Below are 14,665 nucleotides of genomic sequence, written 5' to 3'. Positions count from 1 at the left end.
AATCCATTGTCCAGTTTGACACTACCGCTTGGGTGCGTCGAAACGCGTCGCTGTTCTGCACGTGACCGCCAGGGCCGCCGTGGCAGTCGAGCTCACCGTTGCCGAGCTGGTCCATCATCTCCCTCCTCTCTCATGCATATTAGGTTGAGTGACCCTAGACCATGTGTATGGCATGATGGAGACCTACCTTTTGTCGCTGTCTAGCCAGAATGGTGGGAGCACCACTATGCTCCATGCGCCGCCGCTGTGGCATGCACACGGTCGGAGCTCACCGTCGCCTCACCGGATCCCTAACCACCATAGATAGCTTTGTTAGGATTCCACATAGCCATAGCACACCTCACTAGAGCATGCAATGGATGGAGAATACCGGCATACCACCATGCTACCTTCGCCGTCCACCATTGTCGCCGGCGAGCTATCTCCGGTGAACCCTAGGTCGCGTAGTCACCACCTATCGATGCGTCTTGATGAGAGAAACACGTTGGTGTCATAGTAGTCATCGGTGATCTCACCGCCAGCGAGATAACGCTTGCTAGAGGACCTCCTCTGCTCTGGAGTCACTGATGTGTGGGTCCTACCGATCAGCAGGCCTCATCTGTCAGTGTGTGTATTATTTGATTTTCTGGTTTGTTTTCACAGATTTGAATGCATGTTTCAAAAATTCATATCTCAAGCTAGGAGTGTCCAATTTTGGTGAACCAAATTTTGTTAGGTTCCTCATGAAATTTAGTATTTGATAAAAATATAAAATGCACTATTTCTGATATTTTTCTAGGAGAATTAAATGGAGCTAAATAAGTGCTTTTAAATTGTTTACAATATTGTAAAATACATAACTTGAGCTAGGAAAGTGATAAAATTGTGATTCCAATTTTTCTGATCTTGTGTTGACATGATCTAGCTAGGGAAAAGACTAAACTTGCAGTAAACTTGATTGGATTAAGGTCTTTCTATTTATATTTTAATAAATGGTGTTTTCTGAGGAAATTCATAACAATAAAAATAAGTAACATATTGCCATGCAAATTTTTGTGAATTGTTAATGAGTTTTAGGGAAGCTAAGAAAAATATGAAATCTATTGCTTGACACTTTTCAATTGGCTAAACTATTTTTGCTAAAATAAACCAAATAACTTGTCATTTTTGTATAGAGGGCTATACTTATCCAATTAGCATGAAATTTGCACAGTAGACTTTTCGGGTCATATGTATGCTACTGTAATTTTCTCTAAATTTATGGAGCACTAAAAATATTTATCTTATAAATCACCTTATTATATAAAGAAATTTATAAAGGTATCTAAATACATTAGTTTGGCATAAACATATTGTTTTTTGTAGTCCTTGTGATGCATTTGATCTACTGATAATGGATAGTTGTGCTTGAAGTTGATTGGTTATAAGTAGCTACTTAATTATTGCTTTATAATTCCGCTCGATGGCTGCAGGAGTAGTTTCTGTTGTATTGATAAATTCATGATGATAATTACATTTCCTGTGAAACTTGTTATTAACAAAGCTATAGATAACTTACTTATCTTACTTGTGTCAAATTTTCATGGTAATAGACTAAATGGTTTGGGAGTTATAGCCTGTTAGAATTCTGCTATTAGAATTTGCTTGTCTACTGGATAGATCTGGATGATTGAATTGTTTAGCCTAGATAGATATTAAATCATCTTCTAATGACTAAATGAAAGTTGTAGGCAATTTTATGATATTTCCAGAAAGTCCTAGACCATAGCAATTGGTTGAGTAAAACTATAGTTATGATCTAAACTTGTAGCTACTGTGTTGTGGTCTAGGAATGGACTTAGTGTGGATTCTTGAAAATTCTAGAGAAGAGATATGCACCTACTCAGTAAATAAGAATTCAACTTGGTTATCAGTCTAAGTAACTTGATATAATCATCAACATAGAATCATTCATGTTCTCATGTCATATCATTCACAATCCTTATGCATCCATGATACTTACTTTATGCATATACATGCAATAGGTGCAGCAGAAGAAATCACGTTGGTGGAACTTGAAGCCGATCCACAAGAGGAGAACTAGGAAGCTCAGCACCAAGAAGCTCTAGGTGAAGGCAAGCCTGAAGTTGATCATCTCCTAGAGTGCCCTAACCACCAGCCGCCACGTTTGTGAAAGGCAAGCCCTGGAGCATTCTAACATCCTATGTGTTCTTATACCAACTTGAGTCCTTTTGTTTTATGTTAATGCATTAAGTACTAGGAGTTGATTGGAACCACTTGCTGCATATACTTTCCTTGTCTAGAAATATCTATCTTGATTCCTATGTAGGTCTAGGATCAACCTTTATGCTTAGTCATGCTTAGACCGGTAGAAGTCGGGTGATTTCCTAGTCACCTGCGAGCTATAGGTGGTGACTTGATCACAGGTTGGCTATATTGTGCTAGTCAGTGGAACATAACCTAGGTGATGTTGAACAATTGGAGACTGGGTGCAATCTTATATGTTTGGTGTGGTGACTTATAGTGATTCTGTCTGTGTCATTTAAGGACCGGCCGCTGGAGGCCCTCTTGTCATGTTGAACGCATGCCTCTCACATAGTTCGCCAGATAAGTCAGTTCCGACTATGAAGCCGAGTAGCTCAACTCAGGCTAAGGACACTGAGTAGTAAAGTGCTCACCCTAGAGGTAGTAAGGATGTGTGGAGATCCAATGGCATGAGTTCAAGGGTGGGTTTGAGTCCTGAGCTTCCTAGTAGATTGGTAGTATCTTTGAGGGTACTGACGCTGGTCTTACCCATGATTTGGACCTAGGGTTGTACCAAAGGTGACCCAATGCTGACCATGTACGGGGAGAGTATGGGTGTGTGTTAGGAATAATTCCGTAGCTGGGTAGGAATCGATTCGAATCATCGTCTCTCCTAGATAGTGAGAACTTGACATGAGCCCCCTTCATCGTAGTAATTGATGAAAGTAATGGTTATGTGGATTATGGAAATGCTCAACTTGATATGGTTACTATTGTGATGATTTAATGGTACACAACATGTTTGGCATAGGATAGATGCTAATCTAGAATGGGACAGGAATAATAAACTTGTTATTTCAAAGTTAAAAGATACTAGATAAATATTGGCTTGTAGGCAAATGATGTCAACCAGCTCCACTTATAAGCCTTGCATGATCCTTTGTGTCTCTTATTTTGGTTTATGACGGGTAAGTCTAGCTGAGTATCCTTCTTGTACTCAGGGTTTATTTCCCTATTGTTGTAGATAACATGATGTACCACGGCTACTGTAAGCACTACTTTGCTCATGTAGTGGATGAGGAATAAGACCATGGGCATGGTCATTCTATATATCATCTCACCCTTGTGCTTTTGGTTGGAGATGACTGTGAAAACTAGCTATGTATCTAAACTACTGTTGATGTTGTTCAGAACTTTGTTGCTTCCGCTACTGTTACACTGTTATTATAACAACTGTGATGGAACTCCGATGTATGACAACTATTTATGAACTTGTTGTAACAAGTGATTTGTATGTTGAATCATGTACAATCTTGGCTTGTATGTTGGTTGATTCGAGATCCTTCGTGATACTCGATGGACTACCAGATTTATATGGGCTCAAGTGTGATGGTTTGACTACCTCGGTGGTGGCCATTGTACTTGTGGTCTTATAAATTGGATGGTTCTGTTACAGTCCATGGGGTCCACTTGTCAGCGGTGGGTGTGAGAGGGGAGTAGGTGTGGGCGCCTTCAGCTTTGCGATGGTGTAACATGCGTGAGGAGAAGGCAACTGGGCCACGCGCAAGTGCGGTAGAGGGTGGCTCCTGGGCGCGGTCATGCGGGCCTAGGGCTGGTGCGCAGGTAGAGGTGAGGCTGGGGTGGGCTGGGTTGGTCTACTGGCTTCCTTTCCCTATTTCTTTATTCTTTTTCTATTTCGTTTTGTATTCCTATTCCTATTTCTGTTGCTATTTCTATTTCTATGCCATGTATTTATAAACATGTTTACTCCCATAGGGTGGGTCCACTAGGTCAACCTTATAGGGTTTACCATGAAAGGGTCCATGGCGCGCACACACAAGTTATTTAATTTATAAAAGTTGATTAATTAACTATTAATCAAGCATAAGAATAAGAAGAAGCAAATCCTGAGTTGGTGTTTAATGCACATGCTCAACCATCTAATTGGGGTTCACTTAGTGCATCTATGGTTGGCTTCCTCGTATGTCCACTTACCATGCAGGGTTTTGGAAAAAGTTTTAAAAAATTGGGATTTTTGGCTCTGAGATTTCAGGGTTGTTACAATAGCTATCCGAAGACAATAAACAATATTATTTCTACTGTGTGGGAGTTGGAGGAAGCGAGATTTTTTATTTTACTTTTGGACCGCCTTATTTGCAACTAGTCTAAATACATTGTGCCATGCAACTTAGCTATTGATTATTGTTGTGGGGCCCATCTATATGGACTGGTTGGTCTAAATACGTGGTTGCTCTAATCATCCTTTGGAGGCTTTGGAACGCTCAAGACAAGATAATTTTCGATCACGAAGATGATTCTCCTAGGGAAGTTCTTCGATCAGTACCTAGAGACATTGACCTCTGGGCATGTTGATACAAGCAAGACATACCATCACTCCTAGCTTGGCTTGATTTTTTCTCGAATACGCAAAAGGTTTGCGCATCTTTGTATTAATATTGAGAAATAGTGAAAGTTACAACGACGCACCATGAACATGGCACACTAGAGCGGGGGTGTTAGTGTTATACAATCGGCTCTGCCCTCCCTAGCATAAGAAGATCATGGCTATTACTCGCTAATCATACTACGCAGCCATCATCGGCGATAAGACGCGCTGTCGTGCGTGGCACCTCGGTCGCTCTCCTTGTGGGTCTAGGAAGAGCTATTGCATTGCCTCAGCATGCGAGGGGTTGAGCTGGTCGATGAAGATGCTGTTGTAGGTGTGCTTGGACACCGTGGAAGGCCTCATCTGCTCGTCGAGGTAGCCCATCGACTTCATCACCAGCACCTTTCCCCGCTTCAAAGCTAGGACGAGTGAAAGCACCTGAGTCGAGTTGGCAACTTTGGTTGTGCCTCCACATATGGCTGTAGGCGAGCCCATCGTCCAAGCCTTCGCTGGAGAACTAGTGTCCACCAGCGATGCTGCCTCATCCTGAGGAGCAGTCGACGTGGTAGGCGGACACCTAGGCGTTGGTGCTTCTGGTGGCCGGCTGACGATGCTCGAGGCGACGAACTCCTTCAGCATTGGGTCAACCCACTCATGAGGTCTTGTGCTCACGTATGGCTCCAGCACAAGCAAATTTGGCTTGTGGAGGTAGTGTGTAGCAGTAGAGCTAGTAGCATTGTCGATGGAGGTGGCGACTGCGTCCATGCTAGTGTCGCTCGTCGGCTTGCTCTGGCGCCACCAGTGTCGTCGCTGGCTTCTGCTGGCGCCCCCTGCGGCCCCTACTGAACTCGGTAGGCCGCCATGGGGCATGTGCTGGGGGGCCAGTGCCTCATTTCCACGAGCAACACCACCCTTTGCATTCATCATCGTAGCAAACCTGATCTGCTTGTAGTTCCTAGCCAGGTGGTCGAAGCCATGGCAGCGCAGACAACGTCGTGGCAACCGGCAAGTTGCTACTCTATGTGAGTAGGAGAGGCAGTTGAAACATCTATCGCAATGCTCTGCGGGTATCCTATAGGCTGGCGGGAGCTTCTCTTGGTGAGGCTCAATCGAGGCGGCCGTAGGTCGCGTCTCTGGTCGGGGGAGGATCTCCCGCCACCCATTAGAGTCGGGAGCGGAGACCTGTCCACGTCGGCTGAGGTGTTGGTGGGTAGGGACGTGGCCCTCCACTAGCCAACCAGGTAGGCGACGCACCAGTTGGGGCCATGACTGGCTATGCTTCCTTCGCCTTCACTTAGGTCCCTACCATTCGTCGTCCGCTCCGCCACGGTCCAAAACCATGACTGAACGAGTTTGGGCACGTGGCAGGGAAGAAGCTACCAGCTTGGCCGGTCAACGAAGGGCATCTAGGTAGGTCGCTGGGGCACCATCGTCGGAATCCTCGCTGTCATCGTCTTCGTCCGCCCATTGATGGCTCTTCGTGCGCCCACCCGAGGAGCAACCTGGGTAGAACGGCCACGCTGCTGGCGAGAAGGTGGCCGCGGTCATTGCGTTGGTCCAGCGCACATCACCCCGAGGCCCAGACGGGTTGAGGAAGGCATCGAGAGGGTCTGCAAGGGCGACCGTCTGCACCTATAGCCATGGCGAGCCATTGTCCTTAGAGGATGCGGACCTAGAAGTGGTGCTGCCCGGCGCCGAGGGGGCCTTTGAGGCAGTCAACGGCTGCCCGCCGGCCGTTGCGGCGCTGGCATCGCGGATGGCGTGCGCACGGCAGATCCGGTGCCCACGAGCAGCTCTGGGGTGTCCACAACTGTGGTGGCGGCGGCGAGGAGGGGGAGGGAGCCGAGAGCTGGCTCCTGTGCTGGATCCCGCGTCCACGTGCAGCGCTGGGCGACCACGGTGGCGGTGACGGGGAAGGGGAGGGAGCCCACATGCTAGCTCCTGCGCTGGATCCCGCATCCACGGCGGTGGCGGTGGGCGCGGTGGCGGTGCCCGGTGGTGGCGGCGGCGAGGATGGGGAGGGAGCCTGCGAGCTGCCTCCATCGCCGGATCTAGCGGGGATGGCGGGGGTGGGGAGGGTAGCGGAGGTGGAGGGGGAGGAGGAGGAGGAGGAGGAGGAGGGGAGGGGGAGGGAAGGGGCGGCGGCGAGGAAGGGGCCGTCAGGGTTCCGCCCGTTGGAGTCCCTTGGCTCGATTTTTATTTGTGCTATCATGTAAAGGGAAAATGACTTTCCTAGCTTGGCGTGATTATCACTCAAACTGCTCAAACTCTTCAGATTGATTTTCTCTCTTCCGCATGTACTTCCACCTTGGTTTGTCTGGGGTTATTCTTGCTATAAGCTTTCAGCTCTTTCGTTCAATGAAGTAAGTAGGTGGAAATTTGCTCCCCTGAATTGACCCAAAAAAATCCTGGCGCACTCAATCCAACTTATTGGATAGGAGAGGGAAGGAGTGGCCGGGGGTAGGAATGTTGGGTAGAAAGACAGGATTTGAACATGTAAAGTTGTTGCCCCTCCCTTAGCTTTCCTTTTTCCAAACTGCACTTTCCTTTTTCAAAACTGCACTAACAGACACTTTAATTTATTTAATTGCCAAAGGGCACCTAGCTCAAACGGTTAAAAAAATCCCCTCGCCCGTCCCCATGTGCCAAAGCGCAGTGGAAGGCCCCGGTCCGGTTCTCACACGGTGACGGCACCTCCTGCGTCAGGATGGGGGCGGGGGTTCGGGGGTTTTCTCGATCCGTGTGAGAAGATCCTTCTTCTTAACGGAAAACCCGGGGGCCGTCATAACCCCGCAGGTCGAGTTTTTTTTTTAATTTATTTAACCAGTAATTGAACGACCCATAGTTGAATTTCATTTCACTAACAGATACACTTTTGACCGGACTTGCACCGGTACCGATCCTTGATGGAATGAATGGTGCACTCGGCCAGTTAAAAATCCCCCAAAAAGCACAAGCACTCTGCATGCTTACCCTTTTTTGTGTATGTATTTATGAAACTCTTGCGTACTTCATGAGCGCATTACATAATGCTATCAAGCAGGGAAACCACTCGCTGCACTCACTCAAATCCTTCAGCAGCGATGCTGCTCCTCCAGCTGCTTTTGCTGCTCTCCGCCACCGCAACCAACAGTGCAACCGCTTCATCATCCAGCCACGATGGTGACGGGGGAGCCCTTCTCGCTTTCAAGGCAAAGATCTCCAGCCACTCCGGCGTGCTGGACTCGTGGAACCAGAGCACCAGCTACTGCAGCTGGGAGGGTGTCACCTGCGGCAAGCAACACTGGTGGGTGGTAAGCCTGAACCTCAGTTCCCAGGGGCTCGCTGGCACCATCTCCCCTGCCATCGGCAACCTCACCTTCATGCGCTTACTCGACCTGAGCTACGACAGCCTTCACGACGAGATCCCTGCCAGCATCGGCTCCCTCAGGCGCCTCCGTCGCCTTCACCTGGTCCAAAACACACGCTCACTGGTGTCATCCCAAGTAACATCAGCCGCTGCATCAGCCTCCGTGAGATTATCATCCAAAACAACAAAGGCCTGCAGGGAAGTATCCCAGCCGAGATTGGCAACCTGCCGGCGCTCTCGTTTCTAGGGTTGGACAACAACAGCATTAGCAGAACCATCCCGTCGTCTCTTTGCAATCTTTCCCGGTTGGCCGTCTTGTCCTTGTCAGACAACTATCTTGAGGGATTGATCCCTGCAGGCATCGGGAACAATCCGTATCTTGATTTCCTCCAGCTCTCCGACAATGATCTCTCCGGTGTGCTTCCTCCTTCCCTGTATAACCTATCATCTCTTTATTACTTTTATGCGGCTCTCAGCAAGCTCCATGGTTGTCTACCATCTGACCTGGGGGACAGCCTTCCCAGCATCCAACAGCTTGGGATTGGAGGAAACAGATTTACCGGAGCCCTTCCGCTGTCGCTAACCAACCTCTCCAGGCTCCAGCTTCTTGACTTGGGAAATAATAATTTTACTGGAGTAGTTCCTGCTGAATTGGGCAAATTGCAACAACTTGAAGTGTTTGCTCTGGATGAGAACATGTTAGAGGCAAACAACGAGGAAGAGTGGGAATTTATTGATTCTTTGGTGAATTGTAGCAGATTACAGGGACTGGACATTGGATTCAACAGATTTTCAGGGAAGCTGCCAACTCCGTTGGTTAATCTGTCTATTAATCTCCGGTGGCTGCAGATTTCCAACAACAACATATCCGGTGTCATCCCATCAGATATTGGAAATTTGGTAGGTCTTGTGGAGCTTGATTTTGGCATAAACTTACTCACTGGGGTCATTCCTGAAAGCATCGGGAAGCTTACGCGATTGCAGCAGCTAGCCTTTGCTTCAAACTACCTGTCAGGACATCTACCATCCTCCATCGGAAACCTTTCTAGCCTACTTCAAGTTTATGCAGGCGACAACAGCTTTGAGGGGCCAATTCCACCAAGCTTTGGAAACTTGAGCAAACTTTTACTCCTAGGTCTACCAAATAACAGCCTTACTGGATTGATTCCTAGCAAAATTATGGAGCTGCCATCAATCTCAATGTTTCTTGATCTATCCAACAACATGCTGGAGGGACCACTTCCATTAGAAGTCGGTAGTTTGGTATATCTCAGACAGCTCTTCCTATCGGGAAACAATTTCTCAGGTGAGATACCTGATACTATTGGCAACTGCAGGGTCATGGAATTCCTCTTAATGGATGGGAATTCATTCCAACGAAGCATACCTGCTACGTTTAAGAACATGGCTGGCTTGACGGTACTTAATTTGACGGACAACAAATTGAATGGAAGCATCCCTGGCAACTTCGCTACCCTTACCAACCTACAGGAGTTGTATCTTGGCCACAACAATTTATCTGGAACAATCCCAGACCTTTTAGGTAATTCAACATCGCTGTTTCGCCTAGATCTGTCCTACAACAATTTGCAAGGTGAAATACCAAAAGGAGGAGTTTTCAAAAATTTGACTGGACTATCAATTGTTGGTAATAATGCGTTATGTGGGGGGATTCCACAGCTCCATCTGCCAAAATGCGCAAGGTTTTGTGCAAGAAAGAATAGGAAAGACATACCCAAGTTTCTTAAAATAACAATCCCAACAATAGGAAGTCTCATTTTACTTTTTCTAGGTTGGGCTGGATTTCACCATAGAAAGTCCAAGACAGTTCGAAGAAAGATTTGCCACCACAATTTGCAGAGATATAGCTTCCAATAGTTCCGTACAACGATATACTGAAAGGAACAGATGAATTTTCAGAAGCAAATATGCTTGGAAAAGGAAGATATGATAGAGTATACAAGGGCACACTAGAAAATCAAGCCTTTGTCGTCGCTGTTAAGGTGTTTAATGTCCAGCAATCAGGGTCCTACAAAAGCTTCCAGGCTGAATGTGAGGCACTAAGAAGAGTGAGGCACCGATGCCTTCTAAAGATCATTACATGTTGTTCTAGCATCAACCACCAGGGTCAAGACTTCAGAGCACTAGTCTTTGAGTTCGTGGCTAATGGTAACTTAGATGGATGGGTCCACCCAAATTTGGAGGGCCAAAATGGACACAGAGCACTCAGTTTGTCACAGAGGATGGGCATCGCCGTGGACATTGTGGATGCTTTGGACTATCTTCACAACGGTTGTCAGCCATTGATCATCCATTGCGATCTCAAGCCGAGTAACATTCTTCTCAATCAGGAAATGAGAGCTTGTGTTGGAGATTTTGGCATTGCTAGAGTTCTAGATGAAACAACCAGCAAACAACACATCAACTCTAGTAGCACCATAGGAATAAGAGGTTCCATTGGATACATTGCTCCAGGTAACTCAATTTTCTTTGTTTCATGCTTCAAATGATAGCATCTATCCCTATTAGCTCATCAATATGTGCTGCTGCATGGGTTAGTAATTGTTAAAAAATGTGACAAAAATTCATGGATAATTGGGTTAGAGTAGACCTCAACAAAATTTCTTATCTTTGCTCTTTACGATTTGCTCATATGTTTGCCTTTAGTTTGAATCTTAGCTTCCGCTATGCGTTGGACATGGATACTGGCATATTCAATGCTTCCCTCAAACATGTACCCATCGTCTACATAGTGATATATGTCATGTGTTTATACCATAATAAGTAGATGACATGGAAAATATATACGGTTACTTTTGAGATAATTTAAAAAAAAACATATGTATGCTATTAGATTCAGACTCGGGATTACTTTAGAATGTTTATAATAACAGTACAAGTGGGTAACTCAGAAGCAAATTTTAATTAATGGTTACCATATGTTATTTTTCACAATGGCATAATGGATAATTTAGATGAAGATGATGGCTTATTTTAAGTTAGTTTTCACAGTGTCATATGTTGGTAATTTAAATGTACAAGATAGAAAAGGCCATTTAAGAATGTTTTTATAATGGCAGAGGTGTGTAATTTTTTTAGAAAGCACAATATACCAAATGCATATTATCACCATTGATAACTATAGTACGCTGAATTGATGGCCGATGCCTTTTATTTTTGTGAGAACATCTCAGATTTAATTTTAGTTATGGCTTGTCTTGTGAGCATTGTGTGGAGGCTCCAATAGGATTATCTAATTACTAATAGTAAGATGCACATCAAGTAGTCTTTTAGTTTTATCCATATATACCTATGTATCCTCATATTTCATTCCACTGCAGAATATGGAGAAGGGCTTGTGGTGTCAACTTCTGGAGATGTGTTTAGTCTTGGCATTACTTTGATCGAGATGTTCACAAGGAAGAGCCCGACAACTAATATATTTAGATATGGGATAAGCTTGCATTATTATGCCGAGGCAGCTCTTCCTGACAAGATTATGGAGATAGTAGATTCCAACATCTCGCTGCATGATGGAGTAAACAATAGCAATGATACAAGACATATAACAAGAACCAGGGAATGTTTGTCTGCCGTCATTCAGCTTGGTGTCCTTTGTTCAAAGCAATTGCCCACGGAGTGATTGTCAATGAATGATGCTGCTGCAGAGATGCATGCTATCATAGATAAATATATTTTTACTCAATAATAAAGTGGTGTTAGTTGATATTAATCACCACTACCTTATACTATCATGTTTGTCTAAATGTATTGTTGAAGTCTTTGCTTATCTTTTTCCAGTAGTAATATCTCATTTTATTAATATATCTACCTAGGAAGCAACCCCTCCTCTATTATGTAAAAAAGTATACATATTTAATTATTTTAGAGGTGAACTGTAATATATTTTATCAATTTTGCTGTGTTATCTTATATCATATATAGGCTGATAGGCATCATCATTGATTAGAAAATGTTGGTGTTCTCAAAAGATAATGGGTTAGTTGGAATCATGCTAGTATAAATATCACGATGCCATTACACTATTTGTCTAACTTGTCATTACATTTTGATATAACCAACCCATTCCACTTTATACATATTTCACAATGTTGATCCCACATAAGTCAATCGTATTTCCGTATTGCCTAGAATCCCCTTTATTCACCTCCTGCGATGCCTCCAGCTTGCTTAATGCCCTAACCCATTAATGTGGGCTCAATGATGGTGGGCCTTCCATGCTTTGTGGAGAGGAACACAAAGTTCATTTGAATGTCCCAGCTTAGTTTTGGTAATTGAGTGTCAACCTTAGGTAGACTAATGTGTTTCATGTGAGATGAACAGGCACGTAGTCCATAGGTACACTAGGTTGAGGAAGATATAGAACCATAATGAAGAGGTGGCTTGGTCATGTGATGATAGTGCTCTATTGAAGGTTGGAGGAGACATACATGAGGCATACATGACATAGAGTCATATGGCTAGGTGGAGAAGATCAAGAGGCGAGGCTTGGCTACGAAGGACCAGGTTGCGAGTGTAAAGGGCAAGCTAGAGGCTCAGGTGCGATGTAGAGGGCTTTGTGTCGGTGGACCGAGGAAACAACAAAGAGAAAGTGAGGCTAAGAAATATGTTGCATTTAGAATCGAGTGGCGTACGTGGTGAGATGAGTTTGACAAACCTTTGAAAAAATGCTAATTAAGGTCTTGTTTGGCATGGCTCCAAACGACTCTGGCTCATTATACAATGCGTAAATGAAAGGACTGGTTGATGGCTAGAGGGGGATGATAGCCTAATTGAAAATTTTAAAAGGCGTATACTGACAAAACTTTTTAGATAATAAGATGGCTGTGATGGAGTGTTCCCAGGCATGCTGTCATAGGGTTGGAACTGTGACAAGCATTGTTGTTCGTGGTAGTGTCAGAGTGCGTCTCTTCGGTGGCTCAGATGGACTCAAGAACACAAGAATCACAGAGGGGACACAACGGTTTATCTTGGTTCGGGCCAATCGATGTCCTATGTCCAGCAACTAATGATCCTTATACTCAAGAGCTGCTGCTAGAACCGCGGCACTGTGCGGGGGACCAGCGCCTCCAGCGCTACCGGTGGCCCGAGTGATCGTGGTCTTGTCCTCGTGCGCTGCCAGCGCCGACACTTTCCCTACGCCGAGGCTTATCGAGTCCCTGTCCTACTGTCCTTCCCTAGCAAATGGAAGGATCCCAGCGACATGGGTCGCTTGGGGTCCTTCCATTTTATCAGTGGAAGGGGTCCTTCCATTTTATCAGTGGAAGAGCCAGTGGTCTGGGGACTCGCTGGGTCTTCACGCTAGCGAGCTTGGCCGGGAATCGCTGGCTTGGGGTGAAGGTCGGCCGGTGTAGAGGTGCCTCTGACCTCAGTGCATTCCCGAACACTGGTGGGGCAAGGGGCTAGCCTAGCCTTCACTATGCCTGTCTGTGTGCCACGGAAGCTCAGTTGGCGGCCCTGACCGAGCGACCGTGGCTCTCACCATCGTGGCGACGGCGTTGTAGAGGTTTTTGCCACCGTATATTGTAACCGGGTCATTCCCAATTAATAAATGAAATTACTTTCATGTGTAATCTCATTGCTCACAAGTCATGCTCAGAGACTTTGGTCCATCGTTGGGATGGGCTATTATGACAATGGCCTCAGAGGCCAAGATTGCCACGCCCATGCTACTAGTAGGTGAGCCCTTGAGAACCCCAAGTTGACGGTCGTTCCATGCCTTGGTCATGTCTCCTAGAGGGGAGATCCTCAGCTTCATGACTAAGCCATTCATATAGGTCCTGAGCCCGTCTTTTGGTGCTCGGGGGCTTTCTACCTCCCTCGGTGGGTCACCACAAGCGGCTTTAGGTCGGTGCTCGGACATCATTCGATGGGCGGCCGATTTTTTTGAGTGCCTGACTAAGGCCTTTGGTGCCCACCCGTGAATGTCCCTTGCACTTTTGGGTGCCTTGGGTGGCCTTGATACCAGGTGGGCCAGCCTTGAGAGCCTCGACGTTGCCCCTTCTGGAGGGCCCCCATACTATCATGTGGCTGGGATACGCAATCCATCAAAGGATTGGGAGACAGAGACATAGTTGCAAATGAAATGAAATGGACACAAGAGAGGGAAAAGATGACATAGCTGGTAACATGATGGTCAGGGCCATCCTGTTAGTGCTCACTAATCTCTAGCCCGGTCCCCTTTTTGTCCAACTCATTCCATGCGTCTTGACCTTGATCTCTCGGGGGCCTCTAGTCGTAGCCATCCTTCAAAAAAGGGCAACAGTTGATAAGTTAGCTGTTGCTCGGGAAAAAGGGAAATAGTAACGAGATGGGGAGAGCAGAACGGTCAAGAGAACGAGACTTATCTTTGTTTTTGTTGTTGGAGAGGCGGGCGTGTCTTGGCTTGGGAGGCCGGCGTCGTGGGGTCAGAACCACGACAAGCATTGTTGTTCGAGTTGATGTCAGAGTACGTGTCTCTAGTGGCTCAGGTGGACTTAAGAATACAAGAATCACAAAGGGGATGCAACAATTTATCCTAGTTTAGGCCAATCGGTGCCCTACGTCCAGCAGCTGATGATCCTTATACTAAATAGCATCCAAAATCGAGGGGTTACAATAGAGTATAGAGAGATTTGGTAGGTGTTAGAGATATGGGCTCGGGGTACCCTCATCGACCATATATCTAGCCCATCAATAGAGGACGA

General features: G+C 45.9%; 1 pseudogene; it reads left to right on the top strand.

Annotated features, from left to right (window-relative positions):
• Positions 1-7,692: 7,692 nt before the first annotated feature.
• Positions 7,693-11,667, top strand: LOC136543784 (probable LRR receptor-like serine/threonine-protein kinase At3g47570; annotated as a pseudogene).
• Positions 11,668-14,665: the final 2,998 nt, after the last annotated feature.

The sequence above is a fragment of the Miscanthus floridulus genome, chromosome 3, assembly GCF_019320115.1.
Source record: "Miscanthus floridulus cultivar M001 chromosome 3, ASM1932011v1, whole genome shotgun sequence".
Classification (NCBI taxonomy): Eukaryota; Viridiplantae; Streptophyta; class Magnoliopsida; order Poales; family Poaceae; genus Miscanthus; species Miscanthus floridulus.
Note: the sequence above shows the minus strand (reverse complement) of the source record. Positions and strands in the feature narration are given on the sequence as shown.